We start from the raw sequence: 18,271 nt of genomic DNA on the forward strand, positions 1-18,271 counted from the left end.
GTGTTATATCTCTTGCTTGCTTGTGTGCTTATCGTTGTTGCATCATATAGGTTGCTCACTTAGTTACATTTCTAGACAACCTACTTTGATGCAAAGTTTAAATTGTTAAAGTAAATTAAAAAATTTGTTAGTTTCCTATTCACCCCCCCTCTAGTCAACTATATCGATCCTTTCACCATTTATCTAGGTTCACTATGTACTACCTCCCTCTCCCATTTGTTTCACTACAAATCCATCTTCTCCATTCCAGAGCACCTCTAGATATTGTGTTCTTGCAATACTTTTCTTCAGCTTCTTAAACACAGCAGGGCATATTTTCCCTGTAAACTTGGCACCCTTCTCTCTCTGTTCTTGATTTCTCACTAGCACTTTCTTCCAAATTTTCTCATTCATAGAAATAATAGGATAAAACCTAGCATCAACTATTGCATGGTTGAATGACTCGCAGAGGTTGTTGTCAACTGGCTCATAGTTTGAACCAACTAGGAAAAAGGCCCTATCCCAGTGCACTGGCTCAGTTCTCATTATGTCCTTAGTCCCTTCAGGTGTCACCTGTGCAAGCTTGGCCTTGTAGTAGTTAAAATCTTGCCTATTTGCAGCCTTAGCAATTGCCCAGAATTTATTTTGCCACTCATGATCTTTATGTTTCTTCCTCCAATTAGAATAAATGAGCCTAGCACACATCCTATGCTCTGCTTCAGGCAGGTAACCATTCACTGCATTTATCAAACCCTTCTGTTGATCAGAAATAATAACCCAACCAGCTCAATTGTTGTTTAGTTCCAAGTCCTTCAAGAGCAGCCCAACAAACCACTTCCAGGTTATATTTGTTTCATTCTCAACTACAGCCCAGGCCAAATGATACATCTGATTATTGGCATCTCTACCAATGACACATAGTAGCTCACCCTTCACTGCACCTTTAAAGAAACATCCATCAAGGCCTATTACTTTTCTGCAACCAGCCTTGAATCCTTGCTTCATTGCATTAAAGCACATATAGAAGCTTTGGAACACACTTTCTTCCTTGTTCGTTGGATCCATGCAAACAACAACTGTGCTTCCATGGTTGCTCCTTAGCAGTACAAGTTGGTAATCAAACACTCTAGTGTACTCATTGTTCATTCCACACAACAATTTGTCCATGACAATTTTTTTGCATGCTTGCACTTTGAAGTGGAGACATCAACAAACGTATCTTGCAAAACAGTTGCTTTCATGCTGTCAATTTTCCACATAGGATTTGCCAATATGAAGTGCTCATACCTCTGTGCAATCACCTTTGCAGTAACCAATTTGTTGCATCTGTTCTGTGCACATTGGTGATCATCATTGTATGTTATCACTTGGAATGTTGAAGTTCTTGATCTCTTGGCTGCATATATAAGCCATGGGCAGCCAGGCCGTCCACACTTTGCCCTTACTCTATCACACTCAGATTTCATGAACAAGATGCTCCTTTTTGTTACTAGTCCATATCTTCTCAAAGCTTTGCACAACTGATTCTTTCTTCTAAAAACCATGCTCAAAGCAAAATGTGGTACTTCACTTCTAGTGTTGTATTTTGGGAATGTGCTCTTCCTCTTCCTTATATGACCATCTGAATCTTCATCATAGTTGTAGTCTTCATCAAATGAATCATAATTCCAATCCATTTCATCTCTTTCAATTTGTTCCTCCATGTTGACAATTAGATCAATTGGCACTGGACCTGTAGCATACCTTCCAATCCAGCTCTTGGACTCCCTCATCCTTTTCTTAAACTTCCTAGCATGTCTTCTAAGTTCCACAACTTCTGAATCCTCCCCACTGTCATCAGTATGTCCAATGTATTCAGTGTCACTTTCTGAATCTGAATTTTCTTTGCCACTCTCAACATTTGCAGCAGCTGTGACCATTTGGTCATTGACATGGCCTGAAGCTTGAGGTTCAGAAGCAGATGCACCTTGAGTTGGATTCAAAACCTGAGAAAGAACTCCTTCAATTCCTGCCATTTCATGATCAACATCTACTTGTCTTGCATCGCCTCTTGTCTGCTTGATGGGGCTGCAAATTCTCTGTGTGATCACACCACTTTCATCCGTAATGATAACATCAGGCTCAGATTCTGCAGGTTCAACAACAGTTATCACTGCATCTGGTTCATCATCACTCTGTTCCATTATTTCATCCTCAAAGTCACTCCCACTAATGTTGTCATTGCTATCTTCCTCTCCATGATACTCCACATACACATCAGCAACTCCTCCAACACAAATATAGTTAGCCATCTTCACACACCCAATGTCAGCATGAAGGAAAACCAAGCCATTGATAAGCTCTATCCCAGGAAGTAGAAAGTACAACTTCATAGATTCCTTCAGTTCAATATGATCTGTTAGATAACCTTTCACTTCCTGCAGAGACAATTATCCCTCTCAATCTCTAACATGGCTTATTCTCCCCCAACATAGTTCAAATTTGGACCAATGTGCATGAACTGCCCCCCAATATGAAATTGAACGCTCAAAATCTCACTTGGGTCCACGATTTCACTGAAATAAACATACACTGCGATCAAAATAAAGCATATAAACCTATTCCCCTTCACAAAAATTCAAGCTTTTAGTGTTGGGGAACGTAGTAATTTCAAAAAAATTCCTACGCACACGCAAGATCATGGTGATGGCATAGCAACGGGAGGGGATAGTGTATGTCCACGTACCCTCGTAGACCGTAAGCGGAAGCGTTAGCACAACGCGGTTGATGTAGTCGTACGTCTTCACGATCCGACCGATCCAAGCACCGAACGTACGGGGCCTCCGAGTTCAGCACACGTTCAGCTCGATGACGATCTCCGGCCTTCGATTCAGCCGAGCTCCGGAGATGAGTTTCGTCAGCACGACAGCGTGGTGACGATGATGATGTTCTACCAGCGCAGGGCTTCGCCTAAACTCCGCGACGATATGACCGAGGTGGAATATGGTGGAGGGGGGCACCGCACACGGCTAAGGAACGATCCATAGATCAACTTGTGTGTCTATGGGGTGCCCCCCCGCCCCCGTATATAAAGGAGCCAGGGGGGAGGAGGCGGCCGGCCAAGGAGGGCGCGCCAAGGGGGGAGTCCTACTCCCACCGGGAGTAGGACTCCCTCTTTCCAAGTAGGAGTAGGAGAAGGGGGGAAAGAGGAGGAAGAGGGGAAGGAAAGGGGGGGCGCCGCCCCCCTTCCCTTGTCCTATTCGGACTAGGAAGGGGAGGGGCGCACGGCCCCCCTCCTGCCTCCTTCCCTCTTCTCCCTCGAGGCCCATGTAGGCCCAATAACCCCCCGGGGGGTTCCGGTAACCTCCCGGTACTCCGGTAAAATGCCGATTTCACCCGGAACCATTCCGATGTCCAAACATAGGCTTCCAATATATCAATCTTTATGTCTCGACCATTTCAAGACTCCTCGTCATGTCCATTATCACATCCGGGACTGCGAACAAACTTCGGTACATCAAAACTTATAAACTCATAATAAAACTGTCATCGAAACGTTAAGCGTGCGGACCCTACGGGTTCAAGAACTATGTAGACATGACCTAGAACCATTCTCGGTCAATAACCAATAGCGGGACCTGGATGCCCATATTGGTTCCTACATATTCTACGAAGATCTTTATCGGTCAAACCGCATAACAACATACGTTGTTCCCTTTGTCATCGGTATGTTACTTGCCCGAGATTTGATCGTCGGTATCCAATACCTAGTTCAATCTCGTTACCGGCAAGTCTCTTTACTCGTTCCGTAATACATCATCTTATAACTAACTCATTAGTTACAATGCTTGCAAGGATTAGGTGATGAGTATTACCGAGAGGGCCCAGAGATACCTCTCCGACAATCGGAGTGATAAAACCTAATCTCGAATTACGCCAACCCAACATGTACCTTCGGAGACACCTGTAGAGCACCTTTATAATCACCCAGTTATGTTGTGACGTTTGGTAGCACACAAAGTGTTCCTCCGGTAAACGGGAGTTGCATAATCTCATAGTTGAAGGAACTTTGTATAAGTCATGAAGAAAGCAATAGCAGTATACTAAACGATCAAGTGCTAGGCTAACGGAATGGGTCATGTCAATCACATCATTCTCCTAATGATGTGATCTCACTAATCAAATGACAACACATGTCTATGGTTAGGAAACATAACCATCTTTGATTAATGAGCTAGTTAGGTAGAGGCATACTAGTGACTATAGTTTTGTCTATGTATTCACACATGTATCATGTTTCCGGTTTAATACAATTCTAGCATGAATAATAAACATTTACCATGATATGAGGAAATAAATAATAACTTTATTATTGCCTCTAGGGCATATTTCCTTCAGTCTCCCACTTGCACTAGAGTCAATAATCTAGATTATATAGTAATGATTCTAACACCCATGGAGTCTTGGTGCTGATCATGTTTTGCTCGTGAGAGAGGCTTAGTCAACGGGTCTGCAACATTCAGATCCGTATGTATCTTGCAAATTTCTATGTCTCCCACTTGGACTTGGTCCCGAATGGAATTGAAGCGTCTCTTGATGTGCTTGGTCCTCTTGTGAAATCTGGATTCCTTTGCCAAGGCAATTGCACCAGTATTGTCACGGAAGATTTTCATTGGTCCCGATGCACTAGGTATGACACCTAGATCAGAAATGAACTCCTTCATCCAGACTCCTTCATTTGTTGCTTCAGAAGCAGCTATGTACTCCGCTTCACATGTAGATCCCGCCACGACGCTTTGTTTAGAACTGCACCAACTTACAGCTCCACCGTTTAATAAAAACACGTATCCGGTTTGCGATTTAGAATTGTCCGGATCAGTGTCAAAGCTTGCATCGACGTAACCATTTACGACTAGCTCTTTGTCACCTCCATATACGAGAAACATATCCTTAGTCCTTTTCAGGTATTTCAGGATATTCTTGACCGTTGTCCAGTGATCCACTCCTGGATTACTTTGGTACCTTCCTGCCAGGCTTATTGCTAAGCATACGTCAGGTCTGGTACACAGCATTGCATACATGATAGAGCCTATGGTTGAAGCATAGGGAACATTTTTCATTTTCTCTCTATCTCTTGTTGTGGTCGGGCATTGAGTTTGACTCAACTTCACACCTTGTAGCACAGGCAAGAATCCTTTCTTTGCCTGATCGATTTTGAACTTTTTCAAAATTTTGTCAAGGTATGTGCTTTGTGAAAGTCCTATTAAACGTCTTGATCTATCTCTATAGATCTTGATGCCCAATATGTAAGCAGCTTCACCGAGGTCTTTCATTGAAAAACTTTTATTCAAGTATCCCTTTATGCTATCCAGAAATTCTATATCATTTCCAATTAATAATATGTCATCTACATATAAAACTAGAAATGCTACAGAGCTCCCACTCACTTTCTTGTAAGTACAGGCTTCTCCAAAAGTCTGTATAAAACCATATGCTTTGATCACACTATCAAAGCGTTTATTCCAACTCCGAGATGCTTGCACCAGACCATAAATGGAACGCTGGAGCTTGCATACTTTGTCAGCACCTTTTGGATCAACAAAACCTTCCGGCTGCATCATATACAACTCTTCTTCTAGAAATCCATTCAAGAATGCAGTCTTGACATCCATTTGCCAAATTTCATAATCATGAAATGCAGCAATAGCTAACATGATTCGGACAGACTTAAGCATCGCTACGGGTGAGAAAGTCTCATCATAGTCAACCCCTTGAACTTGTCGAAAACCTTTTGCTACAAGTCGAGCTTTATAGACAGTTACATGACCATCAGCGTCAGTCTTCTTCTTAAAGATCCATTTATTCTCAATGGCCTGCCGATCATCGGGCAGGTCAACCAAAGTCCATACTTTGTTTTCATACATGGATCCCATCTCAGATTTCATGGCCTCTAACTATTTTTCGGAATCTGGGCTCATCATCGCTTCCTCATAGTTCGTAGGTTCGTCATGGTCAAGTAACATGACTTCCAGAATAGGATTACCGTACCACTCTGGTGCGGATCTGACTCTGGTAGACCTACGAGGTTCAGTAGAAACTTGATCTGAAGTTTCATCATCAATATCATTAGCTTCCTCACTAATTGGTGTAGTTGTCACAGGAACCGGTTCTCGTGATGAACTACTTTCCAACAAGGGAGTAGATACAGTTATCTCATCAAGTTCTACTTTCCTCCCACTCACTTCTTTCGAGAGAAACTCTTTCTCTAGAAAGGATCCATTCTTAGCAACGAATGTCTTGCCTTCGGATCTGTGATAGAAGGTGTACCCAACAGTCTCTTTTGGGTATCCTATGAAGACACATTTCTCCGACTTGGGTTCGAGCTTATCTGGTTGAAGTTTCTTTACATAAGCATCGCAGCCCCAAACTTTAAGAAACGACAACTTTGGTTTCTTGCCAAACCACAGTTCATAAGGCGTCGTCTCAACGGATTTTGATGCTGCCCTCTTTAACGTGAATGCGGCCGTCTCTAAAGCATAACCCCAAAACGATAGCGGTAAATCAGTAAGAGACATCATAGATCGCACCATATCAAGTAAAGTATGATTACGACGTTCGGACACACCATTTCGTTGTGGTGTTTCGGGTGGCGTGAGTTGCGAAACTATTCCGCATTGTTTCAAATGTAAACCAAACTCGTAACTCAAATATTCTCCTCCACGATCAGATCGTAGAAACTTTATTTTCTTATTACGATGATTTTCCACTTCACTCTGAAATTCTTTGAACTTTTTAAATGTTTCAGACTTGTGCTTCATTAAGTAGATATACCCATATCTGCTCAAATCATCTGTGAAGGTGAGAAAATAATGATATCCGCCACGAGCCTCAACATTCATCGGACCACATACATCTGTATGTATGATTTCCAACAAATCTGTTGCTCTCTCCATAGTACCGAAGAACGGTGTTTTAGTCATCTTGCCCATGAGGCACGGTTCGCAAGTACCAAGTCATTCATAATCAAGTGATTCCAGAAGTCCATCAGTATGGAGTTTCTTCATGCGCTTTACACCGATATGACCTAAACGGCAGTGCCACAAATAAGTTGCACTATCATTATCAACTCTGCATCTTTTGGCTTTAATATTATGAATATGTGTATCACTACTATCGAGATTCAATAAAAATAGACCACTCTTCAAGGGTGCATGACCATAAAAGATATTACTCATATAAATAGAACAACCATTATTCTCTGATTTAAATGAATAACCGTCTCGCAATAAACAAGATCTAGATATAATGTTGATGCTCAACGCTGGCACCAAATAACAATTATTCAGGTCTAAAACTAATCCCGAAGGTAGATGTAGAGGTAGCGTGCCGACCGCGATCACATCGACTTTGGAACCGTTTCCCACGCGCATCGTTACCTCGTCCTTGGCCAGTGCTCGCTTATTCCGTAGTCCCTGTTTCGAGTTGCAAATATTAGCAACAGAACCAGTATCAAATACCCAGGTGCTACTACGAGCTCTAGTTAGGTACACATCAATAACATGTATATCACATATACCTTTGTTCACTTTGCCATCCTTCTTATCCGCCAAATACTTGGGGCAGTTCCGCTTCCAGTGACCAGTCTTCTTGCAGTAGAAGCACTCAGTTTTAGGCTTAGGTCCAGACTTGGGTTTCTTCTCTTGAGCAGCAACTTGCTTGCCGTTCTTTTTGAAGTTCCCCTTCTTCTTCCCTTTGCCCTTTTTCTTGAAACTAGTGGTCTTGTTGACCATCAACACTTGATGCTCCTTCTTGATTTCTACCTCTGCAGCTTTTAGCATTGCGAAGAGCTCGGGAATAGTCTTGTTCATCCCTTGCATATTATAGTTCATCACAAAGCTCTTGTAGCTTGGTGGCAGTGATTGGAGAATTCTGTCAATGACACTATCATTAGGAAGATTAACTCCCAGTTGAATCAAGTGATTATTATACCCAGACATTCTGAGTATGTGTTCACTTACAGAACTATTCTCCTCCATCTTGCAGCTATAGAACTTATTGGAGACTTCGTATCTCTCAATCCGGGCATTTGCTTGAAATATTAACTTCAACTCCTGGAACATCTCATATGCTCCATGACGTTCAAAACATCGTTGAAGACCCGGTTCTAAGCCGTAAAGCATGGCACACTGAACTATAGAGTAGTCATCAGCTTTGCTCTGCCAGACGTTCTTAAGGTCGTCAGTTGCATCAGCAGCAGGCCTGGCACCCAGCGGTGCTTCCAGGACGTAACTTTTCTGTGCAGCAATGAGGATAATCCTTAGGTTACGGACCCAGTCCGTGTAATTGCTACCATCATCTTTCAACTTTGCTTTCTCAAGGAACGCATTAAAATTCAACGGAACAACAGCACGAGCCATCTATCCACAAACAAACATAGACAAGCAAAATACTATCAGGTACTAAGTTCATGATAAATTCAAGTTCAATTAATCATATTACTTAAGAACTCCCACTTAGACAGACATCTCTCTAGTCATCTAAGTGATCACGTGATCCAAATCAACTAAACCATAACCGATCATCACGTGAGATGGAGTAGTTTTCAATGGTGAACATCACTATGTTGATCATATCTACTATATGATTCACGCTCGACCTTTCGGTCTCCGTGTTCCGAGGCCATATCTGCATATGCTAGGCTCGTCAAGTTTAACCTGAGTATTCTGCGTGTGCAAAACTGGCTTGCACCCGTTGTAGATGGACGTAGAGCTTATCACACCCGATCATCACGTGGTGTCTGGGCACGACGAACTTTGGCAACGGTGCATACTCAGGGAGAACACTTCTTGATAATTTTAGTGAGAGATCATCTTAAAATGCTACCGTCAATCAAAGCAAGTTAAGATGCATAAAGGATAAACATCACATGCAATCAATATAAGTGATATGATATGGCCATCATCATGTTGTGCTTGTGATCTCCATCTTCGAAGCACCGTCGTGATCACCATCGTCACCGGCGTGACACCTTGATCTCCATCGTAGCATCGTTGTCGTTACGCCATCTATTGCTTCTACGACTATCGCTACCGCTTAGTGATAAAGTAAAGCAATTACAGGGCGTTTGCATTTCATACAATAAAGCGACAACCATATGGCTCCTGCCAGTTGCCGATAACTTCGGTTACAAAACATGATCATCTCATACAATAAAATATAGCATCACGTCTTGACCATATCACATCACAACATGCCCTGCAAAAACAAGTTAGACGTCCTCTACTTTGTTGTTGCAAATTTTACGTGGCTGCTACGGGCTTAGCAAGAACCGTTCTTACCGACGCATCAAAACCACAATGATAGTTCATCAAGTTGGTGCTGTTTTAACCTTCGCAAGGACCGGGCGTAGCCACACTCGATTCAGCTAAAGTGAGAGAGACAGACACCCGGTAGCCACCTTTAAGCACGAGTGCTCGTAACGGTGAAACCAGTCTCACGTAAGCGTACGCGTAATGTCGGTCCGGGCCGCTTCATCTCACAATACCGCCGAACCAAAGTATGACATGATGGTAAGCAGTATGACTTGTATCGCCCACAACTCACTTGTGGTCTACTCGTGCTTATAACATCAACGCATAAAACCTAGGCTCGGATGCCACTATTGGGGAACGTAGTAATTTCAAAAAAATTCCTACGCACACGCAAGATCATGGTGATGGCATAGCAACGAGAGGGGAGAGTGTATGTCCACGTACCCTCGTAGACCGTAAGCGGAAGCGTTAGCACAACGCGGTTGATGTAGTTGTACGTCTTCACGATCCGACCAATCCAAGCACCGTACGTACGGGGCCTCCGAGTTCAGCACACGTTCAGCTCGATGATGATCTCCGGCCTCCGATCCAGCCGAGCTCCGGAGAGTTTCGTCAGCACGACGGCGTGGTGACGATGATGATGTTCTACCGGCACAGGGCTTCGCCTAAACTCCGCGACGATATGACCGAGGTGGAATATGGTGGAGGGGGGCACCGCACACGGCTAAGGAACGATCCGTAGATCAACTTGTGTGTCTATGGGGTGCCCCCCCCCGCCCCCGTATATAAAGGAGCCAGGGGGGAGGAGGCGGCCGGCCAAGGAGGGCGCGCCAAGGGGGGAGTCCTACTCCCACTGGGAGTAGGACTCCCTCTTTCCAAGTAGGAGTAGGAGAAGGGGGAAAGAGGAGGAAGAGGGGAAGGAAAGGGGGGGGGTCGTGTCACACCCAAGATGCGACCCTATCCTAAAGGAACTCGAAGGTCCCACCAAGGATAGAAGCACATCTTGGAGACGCTTTTTCAAGGTGGATATCATTACATCAACATTACATAATAGATGGGGATACATACAAAAGGCATACAATGCCACACGAATACAACATCATATTACATAAGAGCACCATCCGACTATGAATGAATCACAAACAGAAACTCAAACGACATCCACCCTGCTAGCCCAGGCTGCCGACCTGGAACCTATCCCCTGATCGAAGAAGAAGCAGAAGAAGAACGCCAACACAAGCAAAACATCGCTCTCGCGTCATGATCATCGCATAACCTGTACCTGCAACTGTTGTTGTAGTAAACTGTGAGTCACGAGGACTCAGCAATCCCATTACCATGGGTATCAAGACTAGCAAAGCTTAATGGGAAAGGAAGGGGTAAAGTGGTGAGGTTGCAGCAGCGACTAAGCAAGTATGGTGGCTAACATACGCAAATAAGAGCGAGAAGAGAAGCAAAGGAACGGTCGTGAAGCTAGCAATGATCAAGAGGTGATCCTGAACTCCTACTTACGTCAAACATAACCCAAAACCGTGTTCACTTCCCGGACTCCGCCGAGAAGAGACCATCACGGCTACACACGCGGTTGATGCGTTTTAATTCGTATCTGGTGTCAAGTTATCTACAACCGGACATTAACAAATTCCCATCTGCCACATAACCGCGGGCACGGCTCTCGAAAGTTTATACCCTGCAGGGGTGTCCCAACTTAGCCCATGATAAGCTCTCGCGATCAACGAAGGATATACCTTCTCCCAGGAAGACCCGATCAGTCTCGGAATCCCGGTTTACAAGACATTTCGACAATGGTAAAACAAGACCGGCAAGACCGCCCGCTGTGCCGACAAATCCCGATAGGAGCTGCACATATCTCGTTCTCAGGGCACACCCGATGAGCAAGACGTCGGGTTGGCATAGACCCTGATTGCCCAGGGGCGCCGGACATCACTCAGGTTGGACCAACACTCGAAGGAGCACTGGCCCCGGGGGGGTAAAATAAAGATGACCCTCGGGCTCCGGAAACCCAAGGGAAAAAGGGGCTAGGTGAGGCAAATGGTAAAACCAAGGTTGGGCCTTGCTGGAGGAGTTTTATTCAAAGCAAACTGTCAAGGGGGTCCCATAAATCACCCGACCGCGTTAGGAACGCAAAATCCAGGAACATAACACTGGTATGACGGAAACTAGGGCGGCAAGAGTGGAACAAAACACCAGGCATAAGGCCGAGCCTTCCACCCTTTACCAAATATATAGATGCATTAATAATATAAGAGATGTTGTGATATCCCAACATAACCCTGTCCATCATGGAGCAATCTTCAACTTCACCTGCAACTAACAACGCTATAAGAGGGGCTGAGCAAAGCGGTAACATAGCCAAACAGAGGTTTGCTAGGAAGGGTGTTAAAGGTTAGAGGTTGACATGGCAATTTGGGAGGCTTGAAGAGCAATTGATAGGTAGCGCAGCAAAGCAATAGAACGAAGCAACTAGCATAGCAAGTATAGTAATGAGATCCAAGGTGACGGTCATCTTGCCTGAAATCCCGCAAGGAAGAAGAACGAGTCCATGAAGAAGATGAACGGGCGTAGTCGAACGAATCCTCACAATCGCAACATTACCGGAACTAAGAAGCAACACCGGAAAGAAACAAACAACATGGTAAATGCACAAACATAAACATGGCATGATGCACAAACAAGTATGATGCATGTCCGGTTTAATAAGGCATGGCATGGCAAAGTGCAACAAACAATACTACAAGTTAAGTGGAGCTCAATATGCAACGAGTTGCATATTGACAAAACACCACATTGACATATTTAGTTCGCTCTCGTATAAGCTACCAAACAATATTAAATGTTGTTAAACATGGCAAGAGGTGAAGCATAATAAAACTACCTATCTAGGCAAGTTTAAATGAGGCCGGAACAACAAACAACAATTCCGGAAAATCCCCATGTGCATATTTTAGATTCGGTACTGTTCTGCCCTAAACACAATTTTAATGTTGTTAAACAGGAAAATAAAATGGACCATGTTAAACTAGGCATTTTTCCACCCCATTTACATATAAAGTTTATTTAAAACCGAGCTACGGTTATTTAGTTATGAAATAAATCATTTTAACATGGCATTTAAGCAAATTAATGCAAACAGCAATTTAAACATTTTAAACATGGATGAAAATAGCAGATTATGAAACTAGATGCAATTCTAATCATTTTACATATATGACATGTTTAATTTGGATGCATGGATAATTACTTATTAACACTTTAATATGATGGCATTTTTCTGTAATTATGCATGCACAGGATATTTAGCAAATTCGTCTAGGGGAAAAAACATGACATGGGCCGAAACAGAGATCTGGCCCAGGGCGCGGGGGAAGCTGCTCACATCGGGCCTTGAGGCCGGCTCGGTGGGGAGGCTGGACGCAGGCTGGGCCTTGGCGCAGGAGAGACATGACGCGGTCAACGAAGGCTGGGACGAGCGAGCGAGGCAGAGGATGCAGCGGGTGAAGCAAGGGACTTGGCGGACGGCGCAGGTGGTCTCCGGTGAGGGCACCGGTGGCCGGGGACGGGGCCCAACCGGCGGGATCCGGCCGGAACGGGCAAGGGCGGCGGAGATGGCCGGGCTTGGAGCGCCCAATCTGGCCGGAGGCGCGTGGAACGAGGGCGACATGAACTCAGAGAAGAACCTGCAGGCCATGGCGTGGTGTTTTCTAAAGAAAAGGACATCACGTTCAGAGGGGAAGACAGGGAAACGAAGAAGAGAAATACGGAGATGGCTGGGCATGGCGACCTGCGGGGTCCGGGTGGCACGGCCAGGCATGCGCGAGGAGGAGGCATCAGGCGCGCTGGCGACCCGCTGGGCGGGTGCTGGTTGCGACAGAGGCTCGCGGCAGGGAACCCCCATCGGGGCCATGACTGCGGAGAGGTGGCTGGAGGCGGCGGGGTCCTGGACCCGATCGAGATGGGGAAGGGCGGCCGGCGTGGTCGTCTCCTCATGGACCCAAGACGGGGATGAAGTAGAGCTTGGGGAGGCCGTGGCGTGGTGCTTTCCTCCTGTAGAGAAAGAAACGGGGGGAAGAGAGATGAGCAGTGTGAGAGAGAGGAGCAGAGGAGGAAGGAAAAGGAGCAGGGACGGCGCTCATCTGCTGGGTGCGCCGGCGACGATCGAGCTGGCAGAGGAAGGGGAAGGCGCTCGGCTGGCCGTGATTTGGTTGGGTGGCGCTAAAATTGAGGAGGAGGAGGCACTGGCTAGGTGAATCGAGGGGATCGGGAGGGATCCCGAGGGAGAAGGTGGTGGCGCTAGGGTAGGATCCCTAGAAATTAGGTGGTTTGTCTAGGTTAGTTAGGTGGGGTCTATATATAGCAAATGGATTTTTGATAGGGGCATTAGGTCCCTCCGATCGTAATCGGACGGCCGAAAAAATAGGCTAGAGAGTCCAAATAAGAAAACGGAGATATTTTATAGATGTTTGGGGATGATCCGGATCCATCGGTAACGACAGACCGGTTTGGGTTCGGGGCAGGTTTCGGACGCGCGCGAGGGGTTTGAGTATTGTGCAAAGAGGGTCAAACGGTCGGGCAACAACAGAATGGTCGGTCTGAGAAAGGTCAGAGACGAGGAAGAAGCGGCAACTAACAACGGATGCACGTTTTATGAAAACATGCAGATGCAATGCACATGATGCCATGAGATGAAAAGCATGACATGAACAAAAAGCAAAAACAAAAGGCAAAAACCCAACCATGAAGGAAAATAAAATATCACATCTCCGGAAAAGGCAAGAGTTGGAGTTACGAATATGGAAAGTTGTATCCGGGGCGTTACAACACTCCACCACTACGAGAGGATCTCGTCCTGAGATCTAGGATGGCACCGGAGAGAAACGGAAGAGGAAGAGAAGAGGTAAAACTAAGTTGCTTCTTCGACAAACGAGTGAAAACCATGAACCTTGAGAGGTTGAGCAAAATGAAAGGAAGAAAACAACGAAGATGAGCAAAGTTGAAAACACTCCATTAGAAAAGAGGAACAAGGGATACAACGAGAACCAAGAGGTTTAGTGATAAGATAGATATTTAAACCACTCCGGTTAAAACTAGATAGAGAAGGGATAAGATTGATATAATTTGGGCAGCACTCCGACGGAAAGAAGAAGGAACACTTGATAAGATGAAAAGAACTTGAAGAGATGACCCAACACTCCGGTTAAATGGATAAACATGAAAAAAAAACACGATCCTAACAATTCGAGATGATGAGTGAAGAGAGCAACATCACCATGCCTCCGGAAGAAAGAATAGAAGATAGATCATTGAAATAAAAGAATGGAGAAGAAAAATGCCAACTTCTACCACAACTGAACTTGGAAAGCACCCTTCCTAGAAGGTTATAACGGAGTTGTTGGAAAAACCAACAACGAAACGAATAAGTTTGTAGTGGGCTTAGGGAAAACATCTCAAAATTATGAGGTGACAACCGGCCACTAATGGAAACCGTTGATTTGATTGAGAGCACCAAAGAGATGAAAAACTTCTTCACCGAGAGGATAGGAGAAAACTCGGATCATTGATAGCACCATAATAGCAATATTCCTTAGGGAAGGCTTTAGGTGAAATCTTTACCAAGATAACTCCAATGGAGGGATTAATGGATTTAAAATACCTCATTCTTGACAACATGTGAATCACGAAACATGAATGGAAATTGTCAAGAATGATATAACACCACCTCAAAAGATAAGGTAGAAAGAATTGCACTTCGAAATGCAAGAAGAAGAATACTTAAACGCCTCAAAACAAAACATGTGTTGAGCACCATGTTTAATTTTTAGAGTATAGCTTGGCGGATCATAACTTCAAGAGAAATCTTGAAGAACAATTGAAGAATGAAGAGAATCCTTGATGAACCACCATGTATAGCCTCGATGAAGAACTCTGGTAATAAAAGGATGATAAAAAGAAAGAGAAGTTGAAAACACAAGGTGAAGCCTTGCAATGATTTAGATGGAGCTTCGCGATGATAATGCGGAAAACTTGGGACTCCGGAAAAGAAAAGATGAAGCATCTCGAACCGAGAATGTGATATGATGACCAACTCCGGAAAGAAAGATGAATCACTTGTAAACAAGAATTTATTCATCATGAATAATCTCCGTAGTAAGAATTGAGTCCTCGAGGAAATAAGAATAAGATTTATTGTATGCTTATCCTTCATCAAATTTAATTGATGACAAGCAACAGATTTGGCATACTACTTATTCCCATTGAAAAAGGATTAAGAGAGATATAGCGTAAACTTGAGAAGGTATTGATGGAACCACCAGTGGGATTTGGGAACAACGAATATTTGATATGATAATGAAGGAAGTGAAATCTTGAATGAACCACCGTAAGAATTCAAAATGAAAGTAGCAAAGGCACAATTCACCGGGAAGAGTTGGAAAACGAATGAAGATACTTGAGGGGATTTAGATACCTGAGAACGAAGAGATCATGAACTGATTAGAGGATATCTGAACGATTCATTGATAAGATTTGGAGAACGATAGCTACACACTGAGACTGAAGAATTATGGCATGATGGCCTTCGGAGGAAAGAAATGGAAACAACTCATGAAATGCTCCGGATGGTAAGAAAAGAATTGTCACAATCAAAAACATTATGAGGATAGCATGAAGCTAGAACCATGAATATTCAAGAGAATGGACCAAGATTTAAGAGAAATCCATCTTCGGTCTTCAAATGTTGAGAATGATGATGAGAACCACCATGAATTGTTGAGATACTCCGGGAAGAAAATTGGAAAGGTTGAACCAACGATGAAAAGAATTTGAAAGATTTTGGAGAAAGACATATGACTGATGAAAACTCATTCTTACATCAAGCTTCGAAAAGAATTTGGGAAATGGTTCCAGATAAATTAGAAGAGTCAGGTAAGATCCTGGGAAAAGGCCTGTGGGTTAGGGCCCACTCAAAAGATACACCGTTGAACGATTGCTTGAAAAAAGAGATTGCACCAGTTGAATTAAATGACTTGAATGAGATAATAATCTCCAAATAGCTTGAACAGATCTTGGAAGAAAAGACGAGCCTTCTGAGATATCTTCAGCACTCCAGGACAAACGAATAGCAAGAAGTGAATGATTAAGAGGTGCATCGGCAAGAGAAAGCATTTGCAACAAGGAAAGGAATATGATCAACACTGAAAGCTTGAGTTAAATCCACCGGAGAAGAAAAAGGGATGAAGAATGGTGAACTCAAAGCTCCGTTAGTATCTTCCTGAGAATCACCGGATAAGAACATTGACAGAAAAGAATGGAGAGACTTCACATGAATAAATGGATACTTGATTAAGAAATCTGAGTCCTTCAAGAAAAAGGGTGGGAGGGCGGGAAAACAAAGGCAACTTAGGCAGATGGAATGGATACCGTTGAGAAAACTTAGAATTGATCTCGCGAATGTTGAAATGATCGGATCCACTTGAAGAGGAGCACACCGGTTGGAAAGAATTGACATGACAATCACAATGATCAAAAGGATTAGTATTCACATAGCAATATGAGAACACCATTTATGAAAGGTATGGATTCAACATTTGACTTCGAAGCAACTCGAATACCACAAATAAAACAAAACAAAGGATTTGGCTTGCAGAATAAGCCGGAACAAATACATATGATAGAGATTTACCCAATCCCATATCATGCATCTGTCGGAAAGATATTCTAGGAGCTACTTGAATTCCCACCTATAAACTCCCGAAACTTTCTGGTTATGCAATCTGGTGTTGGGGATACAGGGGAAGCAATATATCTCACCCAAACTAACAATACCTACATCCAAGCTGTATCCATCCGTCAACACATAACCAAGAAAACTCCGGAAATCGTGTACCTCATCCTTCGAAAAGCATCCGTTATACGAGCTATGGCAATACTCCCGAACTCCCCAGTACTGGGTGGCGTCGAGGTTATCTCACCAACAACTGCATAAAAGAGATTTTCGATGTCGGCAAAACTCAGGTATTCCAAAACTGCAACGATAAAATTATGACGACAACACCTCGGAGCTCAACTCCCCGGGACACTGCCACAACCCCTAAATGTCAGGAGGCACCAAGAACAATGTTCTCGTCATAAGAATATCGGAACGATTCCAAGATACCCGCGTGATCCTAAAAAATAGTGAAATTTGAGGAGAGGAAAGACAAAACATATACGTCAGGAGTCCTCACCAGAGCGACGAAGGGGGCTGAGGAGTAAAAAGAATCCTACTCTCCGATATATATAATCCTAAGACTCAAAATAGTTTTCTTCTAGACTCAACAACGGCCAACAATCAAGGGGCCTCCTAAGGTCGGTCGAGGCTCTGATACCAACTTGTCACGCCCAAGATGCGACCCTATCTTAAAGGAACTCGAAGGTCCCACCAAGGATAGAAGCGCATCTTGGAGACGCTTTTGCAAGGTGGATATCATTACATCAACATTACATAATAGATGGGGATACATACAAAAGGCATACAATGCCACACGAATACAACATCATATTACAAAAGAGCACCATCCAACTACGAATGAATCACAAACAGAAACTCAAACGACATCCACCCTGCTAGCCTAGGCTGCCGACCTGGAACCTATCCCCTAATCGAAGAAGAAGCATAAGAAGAACGCCAACACAAGCAAAACATCGCTCTCGCGTCATGATCATCGCATAACCTGTACCTGCAACAGTTGTTGTAGTAAACTGTGAGTCACGAGGACTCAGCAATCCCATTACCATGGGTATCAAGACTAGCAAAGCTTAATGGGAAAGGAAGGGGTAAAGTGGTGAGGTTGCAGCAGCGACTAAGCAAGTATGGTGGCTAACATACGCAAATAAGAGCGAGAAGAGAAGCAAAGGAACGGTCGTGAAGCTAGCAATGATCAAGAGGTGATCCTGAACTCCTACTTACGTCAAACATAACCCAAAACTGTGTTCACTTCCCGGAC

This window comes from Triticum dicoccoides, chromosome 5B (assembly GCF_002162155.2).
Source record: "Triticum dicoccoides isolate Atlit2015 ecotype Zavitan chromosome 5B, WEW_v2.0, whole genome shotgun sequence".
Taxonomy (NCBI): Eukaryota; Viridiplantae; Streptophyta; class Magnoliopsida; order Poales; family Poaceae; genus Triticum; species Triticum dicoccoides.